The 11604-nt window shown below is 39.5% G+C and overlaps 1 pseudogene; it reads right to left on the bottom strand.

The window, feature by feature from the left end:
* Positions 1–10397: 10397 nt before the first annotated feature.
* Positions 10398–10975, bottom strand: LOC149255879 (ADP-ribosylation factor 2 pseudogene; annotated as a pseudogene).
* Positions 10976–11604: the final 629 nt, after the last annotated feature.

The raw sequence follows: 11604 nt of genomic DNA, 5'->3' as shown, positions 1-11604 counted from the left end.
ACAATTGATGGAAGCAGAACACCACTGTTAGTGAATGGCTACCGACTTCGGTTATATCAGCGGCCGGTTTCCAAAGAAGATTTTAAAGCCACTTGCATGGCAATAAAACAATATTCTTTTCCAGGGGAACTTGCTGTCCCTCAAAGCACTTGAGTTTCTATTATTTATGTAATTTTTTAGGTTAGATATTCTTTTTTTTAAGAAACTAATAAATCCTGCCAAGGATTGCGATATTACATTTCAGTATTTTGCAGATTTTAGCCTGGGAAGTAGCTGAGAACAAAAGTTTCAAAGGAATTACTTTGCGGACTCGGAACTCCTGTTGCTGCAACACCATTTCCCTGTTGCTGCAACACCATTCCCTGTTGCTGCAACACCATTCCCTGTTGCTGCAACACCATTTCCTGTTGCTGCAACACCATTTCCCTGTTGCTGCAACACCATTCCCTGTTGCTGCAACACCATTTCCTGTTGCTGCAACACCATTCCCGTTGCTGCAACACCACTCTCGTTGCTGCAATTTCCCGTTTTTTACAAACATCTAACATCATTCCCTGTTGCCACAACAGCAAATTTCCGTTGCTGCAACACCAATCCCAGTGCTACAACATCGCTTCCCGATCACGGAATACCCTTCCCAGCAAATTCCCTCACGTACGAAAACACCAGTCTTACCACTTCAGCCCCAAGGAACAAATTTTGATAAAATATACCACTTCTTGTGATGATTACAGCACCCTACTATCACTTCCCGTCATTATCATTACAAATCGCCGGTATTCCCATGCTTTTAGATCCGCGGTAATCATTACGATCCAGCAAAAGACAAGACAAGACTTTTTGACGCAGCAATCAAAAAGGTAAAATACGAAGGTACGCATGATTATGTATGGACATTAAATAATAGATAATGCGGAGAAGTTGATAGGACTATCAAATAATTGTACTTCCAATCATATCATTGACACGTAGGAGGGGGGGGGATTACCAAAGCAACTCTCATAATGACATACTACGCCAACTACCGCCACCCTTAACTCTCCCGGTAATATGTAAAAGCCACCCTATCACGGCATGTTACCATTTGCGACGTTTTACTCTGAACTGAAATTGGAAGCTCGGCTCTGAACTCTGAAATTTACTGAAACAACAGCTATGGGAGGAACCCTCATTACACATGAGCCTGGCACGACAGCAGTCCTTGAACTCTATCCGGAGATTTATCAAATTTTCTTGCAAGCGGGATGGATAGAGTACTTCAGGAGACTTCCGGACTTTGACGAGCAGCAAGTCCTTGAATTTGCATGCAATTTAACAGAAGGATTCTCTGTCGTCCAGGGAGTTCAAATCCCAGTCACGGAGGAAATTATAGCCCAAGTTACCGGGCTACCAGCTAATGGCACACGGTGGTTCAGCAGAAAGCACCTGATTCTTAATGCGCAGCAGGATTTTCTCCGACCAGGCGAGCAGGTAGAGCCCAAAGGCAGAGGCGTAGCACTTCGGTCCTTACCTCAACCGTGGCCGAAAGTCACTGAATTTGTCAAGCAATATCTGACGTGCGAAGGCTGCTACCAGGTAATTTACCAGCATGACTTCGTCCTGTTAAATCATTTGAGAAATGGTCAGTTAATAAACATGCCATATTATCTATTGGGTTCTCTCAAAAACATGTCACGATATGCTGTTCACGCGAAGCGTCCACTTCTTTCCTTAAAACCCCACTGCTTAGCCCAATTGCTGATTAATAGAGCCCTCGCTCTAAATAACCCTCCACCCCCCATTAATCCCCATCAGGAGGCAGAAATTCCACAGCCGGAACATCAAGAAGAGGAAATTCTTCACCAAGCTGAGGACACACCTCAGCAAGATGAAGAACTTCCTCAGCAAACGGAGGACATGCCTGAACAAATTCCTCTAGAAAACCCTCAGCAAGCAGAGCACATTCCTGAACAACTCCAGCAAACACCCCTGCAAGTTGCTAAGAATGAACAAGCAGCAGTAGAAATAACCACGAGAACAACCCCACCTCCCAAAAGAACCAATCCTTCCATTCCCATACTTGGTATTTCTACTGATGACTCCGATGACAATATCCCTATTACCCTGCTTAAACGAAAAAGGCAGTAGGAAAATAAAACCCCATTGAAAAGAAGAAGAACTAGGGTTTCAGCTAAGGCACCTGCTACTCCGGCCACTGTCTTCATCCTAAAGAAAGCTAGCCTGAAGAGAAAAACGCCTGAATTCCCTGCTTCTCTACCAAAGTGAAGAACTCGGTCATCGGTAGCAGCTGAATTTCCTAATTCCCCCAGTTCACCGCCCATCACTATAAGGATCCGCACTCCCACCAGTCCTCAAAACTCCTCTCCCTCACCCTCGGAAGTTGAGATGCAGAGTGTTCATAGCTTCGTGACATCATATTTTAAGACAGCTGACACACAAGAACCAGCTGCCGACACCCAAGGTAATAGTGACCAAATGGCTGCAACACAAGAAACAGCCACTACCCCAGGTGACACACAAGAACCACCTGTGGGGAATACTGATCAAAATGATGAAACACAACCTCTGCCTCCATTGGAATCTACTGCTCCACAAGACCAGCCTACCATACCTGCCCTACAGGAAGAAATTGAATTTCTGAAATCTCAGATTCAGGACTATCAGGAGGAAATAATAAGGGTTAAGGAAGCATATCAGAATGAATTCAGCCTGCATGTTTTAGCACGGGTAGCGTCTGCAGCAGAGAAAAGTAAGGATAATGAATATGTGTGTACCAATTGTGGTGAAATATATACTCAGGCAGGATATAAGGTAGTGGCAGAACCAATGAAGGAAGCCTCCGATGTTGTAGATGAAACAAAAGAGCCTGCTGTTACACAGACGGAAATGCCACAATCCTCTGCTGAAATAAAAGAACCTGTTGTCACACAAGAACCAACAGGCTCTCCAGAAAAAGTGCAGACAGAAGAACCTGTTGTCACACAAGAACCAACAGGCTCTCCAGAGAAGATGCAGGACCAAACTGAAGAGCTTACTGACACACAAGAACCAGTAAGTTCCCCAGAAACTGCACAAGACCAAACTGAAGAACTTACTGACACACAAGAACCAGTAAGTTCCCCAGAAACTGCACAGGTTCGAACAGAAGAGCTTACTGACACACAAGAACCAGTAAGTTCTCCAGAGATTGCGCAAGAACAAACTGAAGAGCTTGCTGACACACAAGAACCAGCAAGTTCCCCAGAAACTATGCAGGAAGAAACAAGGAATGAGAAAGAGGAGAATACAGATTCACCCCGGCCTACCCAAATTGCTGTGGAAGAAGTAGTTACACAAGAATCAGGAAATGAAGAAGAAAACACAGACTCATCTCGGCCCACTCAAAGTGTCATGGAACTAGAGGAAGAAATAGAAGAAAATAAGGAAAAAGGTATAGACTCACCCCGGCCTACCCAAACTATTATGGAGAAAGAAGAAATAGTTTCAGGAGGAAATGAAGAAAAATTGGACTCAACCAGCCCTATTCAAATTGCCAAGGAAGCAGAAGAAGAAGAAGGAAATGAGGAAAAAGGCACAGACTCACCCCGGCCCACCCAAATCACCATGGAACAAAATGAATCAGTACAACAGGAAGAAGAGACACTAGCCAGAAATGAAGAAAAAGATGTTGGATCATCCCAGCCTACTCCTACAGAGCAGATTATCCTTGTGGATGCCTTTACACAAACAGAGCTTCCCTCCGTTAGTGATGTATGCACAGAAATAGATAGTTTTCAAGCATTAAAGGGAGAGTGGTGGAGAGAATATGAGCAGTCACAAGGCAAAGCATTCCAACAGCAAAAAGGGATCTGGTTTAGTCATGCATACAAGAACTGGGAAGCACTTGAGCAGTGCAGAGCCCAGTACAAAGAAATCAAGGAACTAAAAGCCAGATTGACCCAGATGTTTGAGTTGTTCCAAAGAATACTTGCCACAAGGAAACCCTCTTTTAATTATGCAACATTTTTGAGGGAAAGACTCACATTTTTGCAGATAAAGGCTGTCAAAGAAGGTAGACCTCATCAGGTAGTTACATCAGAGCAGTTTATGCAAACCTTTGCAGAGGCACCTAAAAATGATCAAAATTTGTTATGCGAGCTCTATCTCCATAATGAAGCCATGTCCGAAGAAAGAAATATGAATATGATACCTGTAGTTGGCGACATACAGCTGAGAGCCTTTATCTCCTTTTTAGCTAATCAACTTACATGGCAGAACGCCTTTGCTTCAGCTCAACATAATGAACAGAATTGTCTTCTGTGGATTAGAGCTGAACCGCAGAACGCAGCCACCTTTATTGCACAACACCTGAGAATGGTAAGTGATCCTGAAATGAAGGACCATGTTAAGCAACTGCAAGCAATGGTCCTGAAAGACTGTCAGCATTATGTAAAGACTAAGGCATCCTTGGCTGTCAAGGCAAACAAACTGTTTTGGGAGAACTGCCCCAAGGAGAGGCAGGAATATCACCCTTATAATCCACCTAATTTGCAGGTAGCACTCTCAAGGGTACCTCATTATGTTAATTGCATGCAACACTGTGCTGAAAATTGGATGGGTTACAGATTTAAATTTCCACTTTTATGGCTATCTGGTGAACAATACAAGGGCCAGTTTGGATTATCCAACAGGGAAGAAGCAACAGCATGGAGGCAAATACAGATTGCCTGTGGATTCAGGAAGAAGTTTGATGCCACTTCCTATAACTATTGTCTCAGTAATCTACATTGTTCATCCCAGTACTCCGACTCAGACTCAGAGTAGGCATTGCATAGGGACATGCAATCTCTTCAGTTTGGGGGGATGTTAGGACTCAGAATTGACCAATTTTGACCTTATATTTTTGCCATAATATTATCCTTTTCAGTCATAAGTTGTAAGCTTTGATTACATAATGACTTAATCACCCCAAGGTACGAAGTAACTTTCCGCATATCTATATGTTTAATTTTTCATTGCATATTCGTGAGTATCTTTATATTTATCTTTGAAAAGCTGACTAAGTTGCCAAGTAATTGTCTTAAGCCTGCAGGAATTATAATTTATAGTTGTTGTAACACCAGAAACAACAACTACGCAGTTGCCGCAACACCAGAAACAGCAACTACGCAGTTGCTGCAACACCAGAAGCAGCAACTACGCAGTTGCTACAGTCAACAACATCAACCATCTAAAGCAGGCTATTTTGCAACAGCTGGGAATAACAAACGGCAACTATCTGAAGAACGTTGACGCGGCATGATCACGCAGCTGTCTAAAGCGGGTAGAACACAGTTACCATTGCCTAAATCAGGAACAGCATGGGGAAACGATAAAGGAATGCGAGGATCCCAAGAAGACGGTCGAAGTCGGTTATCAGCTGTGTAACAGCCAGAACCTAAGAAAGAATATATTATTATACTATTGTAACAGTGTTCTGTAATTCTTATTTTTGATAGAATGGGTTAACTGAATGAACTGTAATAATCTATTGTAATAGATGTCTCCTCTATAAAGAGGAGACATCTACATTAGAGGGAAAGGAATGGTGGTCTGTAAGTGAGATTTTGAGAGACATCAGCAAGTCTGAACTTTATTGTACTCGAATCTTTTGGCAGATGAATAAAAGATTGTTCTGAGCGCTTAATCTAGCCTTTGTGTTCTGGGGAATCTTGTGAGAGGGATTGGGCCCACCTTCCTCACAAGATTCACCCCTTTACTTTTCTGTCAAGTGTGTAAGTGTGTGATAGTTTCTTTCTGCTGGTACTCTGTTTGGATTTTGTAGCATTACCTCTGGTATTTCCGTTTTGCTAGTACTCTGTTTCATTAACTACTTGAAGTTGTGCAAGAATATTTCACCGGTGAATTAGAGTGCAGTGTGTGTTAGCAATCTGGTTACAGGGGCAGGTGCTGAACGTCCTCACCTAAAGGATAGGGTCCTGATCCTCTGCCAACAGAGCATCCATCACTTTGCTTTTCAGATTTGTAATCTTAATTAATTACTTGTACTGTGATAACTTAGCGTAAGAATCACGTATACTACAGCTTTTTAATGCTTTTAGAATTAAGTACATACAGTACGCGGTAGCCTTTGGAATAAAAATACTTTCCCAGGTTGACAATTAATGTGGTACTTGAATGTTTAATCAATAAACAATTCAACTAGCCAACAATGTCCTTCTATCTTGAGAGTTTGAGGAGTGGTAATTCTTGTCAATGCATTACAAGATATGGCTGGATTCATTTCTTCTTTCTCTGGGGTTGGTTCTTGGTGTATATCTTCTTATTTTGACATTTCTTGATCCTTTTCTTCCTCCTCTTCACAGTCTATGTAAAATAATTTCTTCTCAACACACTTATGACCTTTAGTGTATTTGCTATCACAACTATAACAAAGTCATTTTTCTCTTTTTTTTCTTCCAATTTTTGTGTTGTCAACCTTCTAGGTTGTGGAAGGCTAGGAGCAACAACACTTCCATCTTTATAGTTGTGAGTGGTAGGATTCCTTGTTGCCATAATTTTGATTTCAATTTTTCTTTCCAACCTAAATGCCTTCTCTAATGAATCAGGTTCCCAAAGACAAACCTCATGTTGAATGTTATCCTTTAAAGTCCCTATGAAGGCATCAATCCTTTGCTTCTTTGGAATATCATTTACCCTTATATTCAATTTTTTGAAGTCCTGAATGTGCTCTTCCATTGAACCCTTTAGTTTGATATTTATCAATTGGCTAAAGAAGGTGCTCCTCTTTGTATCCTCATAATGTGCTATCATTTCCTCGTGAAAATTGACTAGGTAACAAGTGGTTTACGAGAACGAAGCCCTCTACACCATACAAACTGATTCGGTTCTAAATAAAAAGATGCAATATGTACCTTTTGTAATAGTTGCACATCATGTAGATCAAAATATTGTTTCATCAGTAGTATCCAAGTTACTAGATCCTTGCCATAAACTTTCCTCATATCTTTTTTTCTTGATTTTAGGAGCTCGATCTTGAAACTATAGTAACTCTGTAATTTCGGATCTCCAAGGTCTGAAATTTCGTCCTGGGGTAGCCCTTTGAGTCCATTTTCAAACCCCACAGGTATGATCGAGATTGGGTTATTCAAGAAAGAGTTATGCCCAATCTCCCACGATGACCTGATTATAGAATGGTTCAGTAGAGCAAACTTGTATGAAGTGCCACGTGTCACTGTTTCAACATTCGATCCTAAAAATGGTTCCCAACAAACTACAGTCTGTTCTCTTTCTATCACTTTTTACTAAATTTTAATCTGATGCTCAGAGATAAACTTATGACGATTTTCCTGGGGTCATCTATTTGCGATTAAAATTGGGAGCCTGGAAAAACCCGAACTTCCTTGGATCATATATCTGACGATATAGCGAACCAAGATCTGAAATTCCTACACAAGGTTCAACACAATTTTGTCTAAAATTATTTTTAATTTCAGGTTCTGAATTTTCGTTGAAAACAGGTTACAACAAAAATTCCACGATGACCTGTTTGAGATGGAATTCTAGAGCCTACAAGAAGCCTAACTTCCTCAGCTTATATCTCCAAAAATATAGTGATTCAAGATTTGACATTTATACACAAGGTTCATTAATATTTTTTCTCAAATGGGTTTTAATTTTGGCTTCTGAAACTTCGTAGAAAAAACGTTATAGCAAAAATGCCACGATGGCCTGTTTGAAGTAGTGAAACCCTAGAATCCAAAGCTTTGATACCAAATGTTAAGAAACCAGCTGACAAAAAGATAGAAAAGATAGATCAACGACTTCAAAATCAGCCTCTTTGAGGGGGGAACCTCCTTTACATTACATAAATGAAAAATTCTTGGATGATACAAATGACAAAACCTCCTTTCTATATATAGGAGTCTAAGGGGTCACAATATAATCAGATTTGACATAACAATAATAATGCAAGGGCACAACAATAACAATAGTAGGCTTCTATGGGGCACAATAATAACAATACGGGGACTACATGGGAAAAACAATATAATAAGAGGGTTGCACTAATAACAATGCGAGCTACACTAGTAGTATAGGTACCTAACAAAACATGATGAGATCCATAACTAAAGTTTGTCATAAAAACATGCTTATAACTAGCATATAACCAAAATAATAATGACGATAGAACAACCATGAAAGAAACATGATAACAAATACATTTATTCATGAAATACAATAGAAAAAGAGCTCTTATTACCATATGCAAAAGCCAGCCAAGTCAGAGACTTCCACCTACCACTCGACCATAGATTGGGCTGAACCAAATGTTTCTTTCAACCAATCACCCTTGTGCCATATTCCAAGCATGAATGTGGGACTCACAACAAAACCAACCAAAGCTTCTTAGGCTTTACCATGTATCCCACCATTATCAGTCAAGGGATTCCTAGGCCCAAAACCCTCATCTATACAACCAGGCTTTACTGTGTATCCTGCCATTATCGGTTAAGGGATTCCTAGGCCCAAACAATAAACATAAACTACCAAGATTTACCGCAATCCTTCCATATGACGGTCAAGGGATCACTAGGCCCTAAGCAATCATGGATGCCTCTGACTCTCTTCACCTAAATCGTGAGGAATTTTCCCATCTCCACCCTCAGGCTTTACTATGTATCTTAGAATTTACCAGTCAAGGGATTCCTAGGTCTTTGGGAATTTTCTTGAGACCACCCCACTTAGTTTCCAAACCATCTGGAAATCCAACTCAACCAAGTAAAATAACCCCATCAAACCATTTCTATTCGGAAATGGAAAGGCAAGGCTGAAACCACTGTCACACCTGGCAAAACCCATGTCAATGGCAACAAGAAAACCAAACACACACATGCATGTACCTTGCATGCCAAAAATAGCAAGGAAATCATACATGCAACTCGATACCTGCAAGTAATCCCGTTATAGCCACTTGATCCAACTCTTCCTTGCTTGATCTTTGCTTCCCTTTGCCTTCCTTTCTCCAATGCTAGAGTTCTCCAAGAATGCTCTAAGTGTGCAAGAGTATGAGAGAATATAGAGAGAGCTCCAAAACTGAACTAACAAAAGGTTGTGAACTGATCTTCATAAGCCTTTTTATTAATGAGGCCTCTATTTTCTTCAATTTTCATTATTCTTCGATTTCCTCCTCACATTCAACTTGTGACCTTTCACCTTCCTTTTCTCCTAATTTCCTTTATTTTCATAAATAAAATGCCAATTAATGCCTCTTGCCTTTCCAAAGCCTTTTCCATTGCTTTTTTCCAATTTCCTTTAGCCATAATAAACCAAATGTACACCCACTAGGATGTTTTCCCCAACATTAAGCTTGGAATACATGTCCCATGACCTTGGTCTTATTTTTCCTTTATTAAGTTTATTACATTAACTTTTAACCCAGGGCTATTACAGAATGTGCCCATTGACAATGGCCTTGATGGTGATTTCACTGACTATATATTGCAACCAGGGAAAAAAAATGTTCTCCAGCAACTATACCATCAACACTTCTAGCTCAGCACCACACATTGGATATGACTCTGATCAACATAATAATTAATTATAACCAAATGAATTCTCCTCCATATGCTTGAAAGGAATGAAGCTAGTGAAAACATGTTCGATGGAGTAGTTACAAAGGAAACATTTAAATCCAAGGGATTTCGAAATGTTTACTGTTAATTGTATTCATTCGACCATAGAATATAGAGAGGTGCAACAATAGTACCACCTCTAGAGCCAACACTCAAACTGAGGTTTTCAATGTTTCTTTTCTATAGAAGCTTGGTACAAAGACCCTACCAATAGAGTACTATCGACACATTTGCATCCTTCACTAATGTGCTAATTTTCTTACCAGTAATTAGGATGCCATGAAAAATATAAAATCTTACTGGTACGTCCTTTATGTATGAATAACAGTTTAGAAGATGCCTCTTCTGCATTCTTTAGATTTTTCTTATCACCAATTCTATAGAAGTCCCAAGCCCTGAGTCATCTATTTGATGCACTTGATGCTAATATAGTTTCGTTTTGGGGACTCCAACCAATTTGGAACACTTCTACTATGTGGTGTGCACAAGTATGAAGAAATTTATAGATACACACAAACATAGTACTTGGATCCTAGATGTCCACCATCGATGTGAAACATAACTGCTGTCACCCATTGCGAAAATTCTAAGTTCCAAAACTGCATTAAACCATAGCATATTCATTATTCATGAGATTCCCATAATCATCACGGGGCTCCAATATGTGTCAAAACATCCTTGAAAACTAAGAAAAAAAGGAGCACTTTCACATAGGCAGAAATATAAGATGTTGGAGATCAACCACATAATTTATCCATTCAATGAACACCACGCACACCATCTTCATTGTTGCACATACTCATTTAACACATAATATGCCTTGTTTGCAATGTTGTTAGAAAGACAATCCAAACCTTCATACAATCCTTCACCATAAGTAGCACAGGTACTCTTGATATACCAATGGCACTGACGCAAAGAATGCAGACCAAGCTTATCAGTTATCTCAGCAACATTCATTACATTGGGAAGATCATGTTGGTTTACGAATGCAAGGAGAACAACATCTCACAACTCATCCTCATTCAACATCCTATGTAATTCATGTCTTGATTCAACAACATGGTCCCTGTCATTACTATCCACAACAAATATAAGACCTTGGGTATTCTGAAAGTAATGTCTCCATAGTGGTCAGATCTTTTCCTGACCTTCGACATCCCAAATAGTAAATCTAATATTCTTGTACTCCACAGTCTCAACATTGAAACTAATAATGGGAATTGTTGTGAAAAATTATCCAAGCTTCATCTTATACATAATGGTAGTTTTACCAACAACATCAAGACCCACCATTAGAATACACATTTCCTTTTTGGCAAACAAACACTGAAAAAGAACTTGGTGAACGTGAGCTCCATCTTGACAAACTTGAGAGAAAACCAGATATTTTGTAAAAGCGCATACCCCATTGATGAAGAATTCATTTCTACAGAGGCCTGAAATGAATGAATATTGGTCGTCCATTATAACAACATATCCACCATTGTAAAATATAACGCTCCGTCCAACGATATATATTGATATATGTCTCATTGTATGACATAGTCCTAAAGTATGTATATGTTTCATATGTATGCGTCATTGTATGGCACAATTCAATGATAATACCATGCAACGATATATACCAGGCTCCAATACAAACTAGGCCGCATACCAATTTATATTCAACAATACTATGAAAGGAGATCGTATTATATTCAATGATACCAATGATAATATTCAACAATAACACCACCCATCTAGTACCAATATATATATATATATATATATATATATATATATATATATATATATATGATACCGTCCAAAGAGAATATGAGGCCGCATTGTATTTATGAATTCTATGGTAATATGTGGATGAGAAGGCTTTAAATATTGAAATGCTACCACCAAACCAAATTTAAAGCACAACTCAGTCCAAAGATCCACAACTCCTAACTGTTGACATATATTTATAATATGATATACCACACCATTGTAATATTAA

The sequence above is a fragment of the Pinus tabuliformis genome, chromosome 7 (genome assembly GCF_031772625.1).
Source record: "Pinus tabuliformis cultivar Carrire ecotype Pingquan chromosome 7, CPIR1, whole genome shotgun sequence".
Lineage (NCBI taxonomy): Eukaryota > Viridiplantae > Streptophyta > Pinopsida > Pinales > Pinaceae > Pinus > Pinus tabuliformis.
Note: the sequence above shows the minus strand (reverse complement) of the source record. Positions and strands in the feature narration are given on the sequence as shown.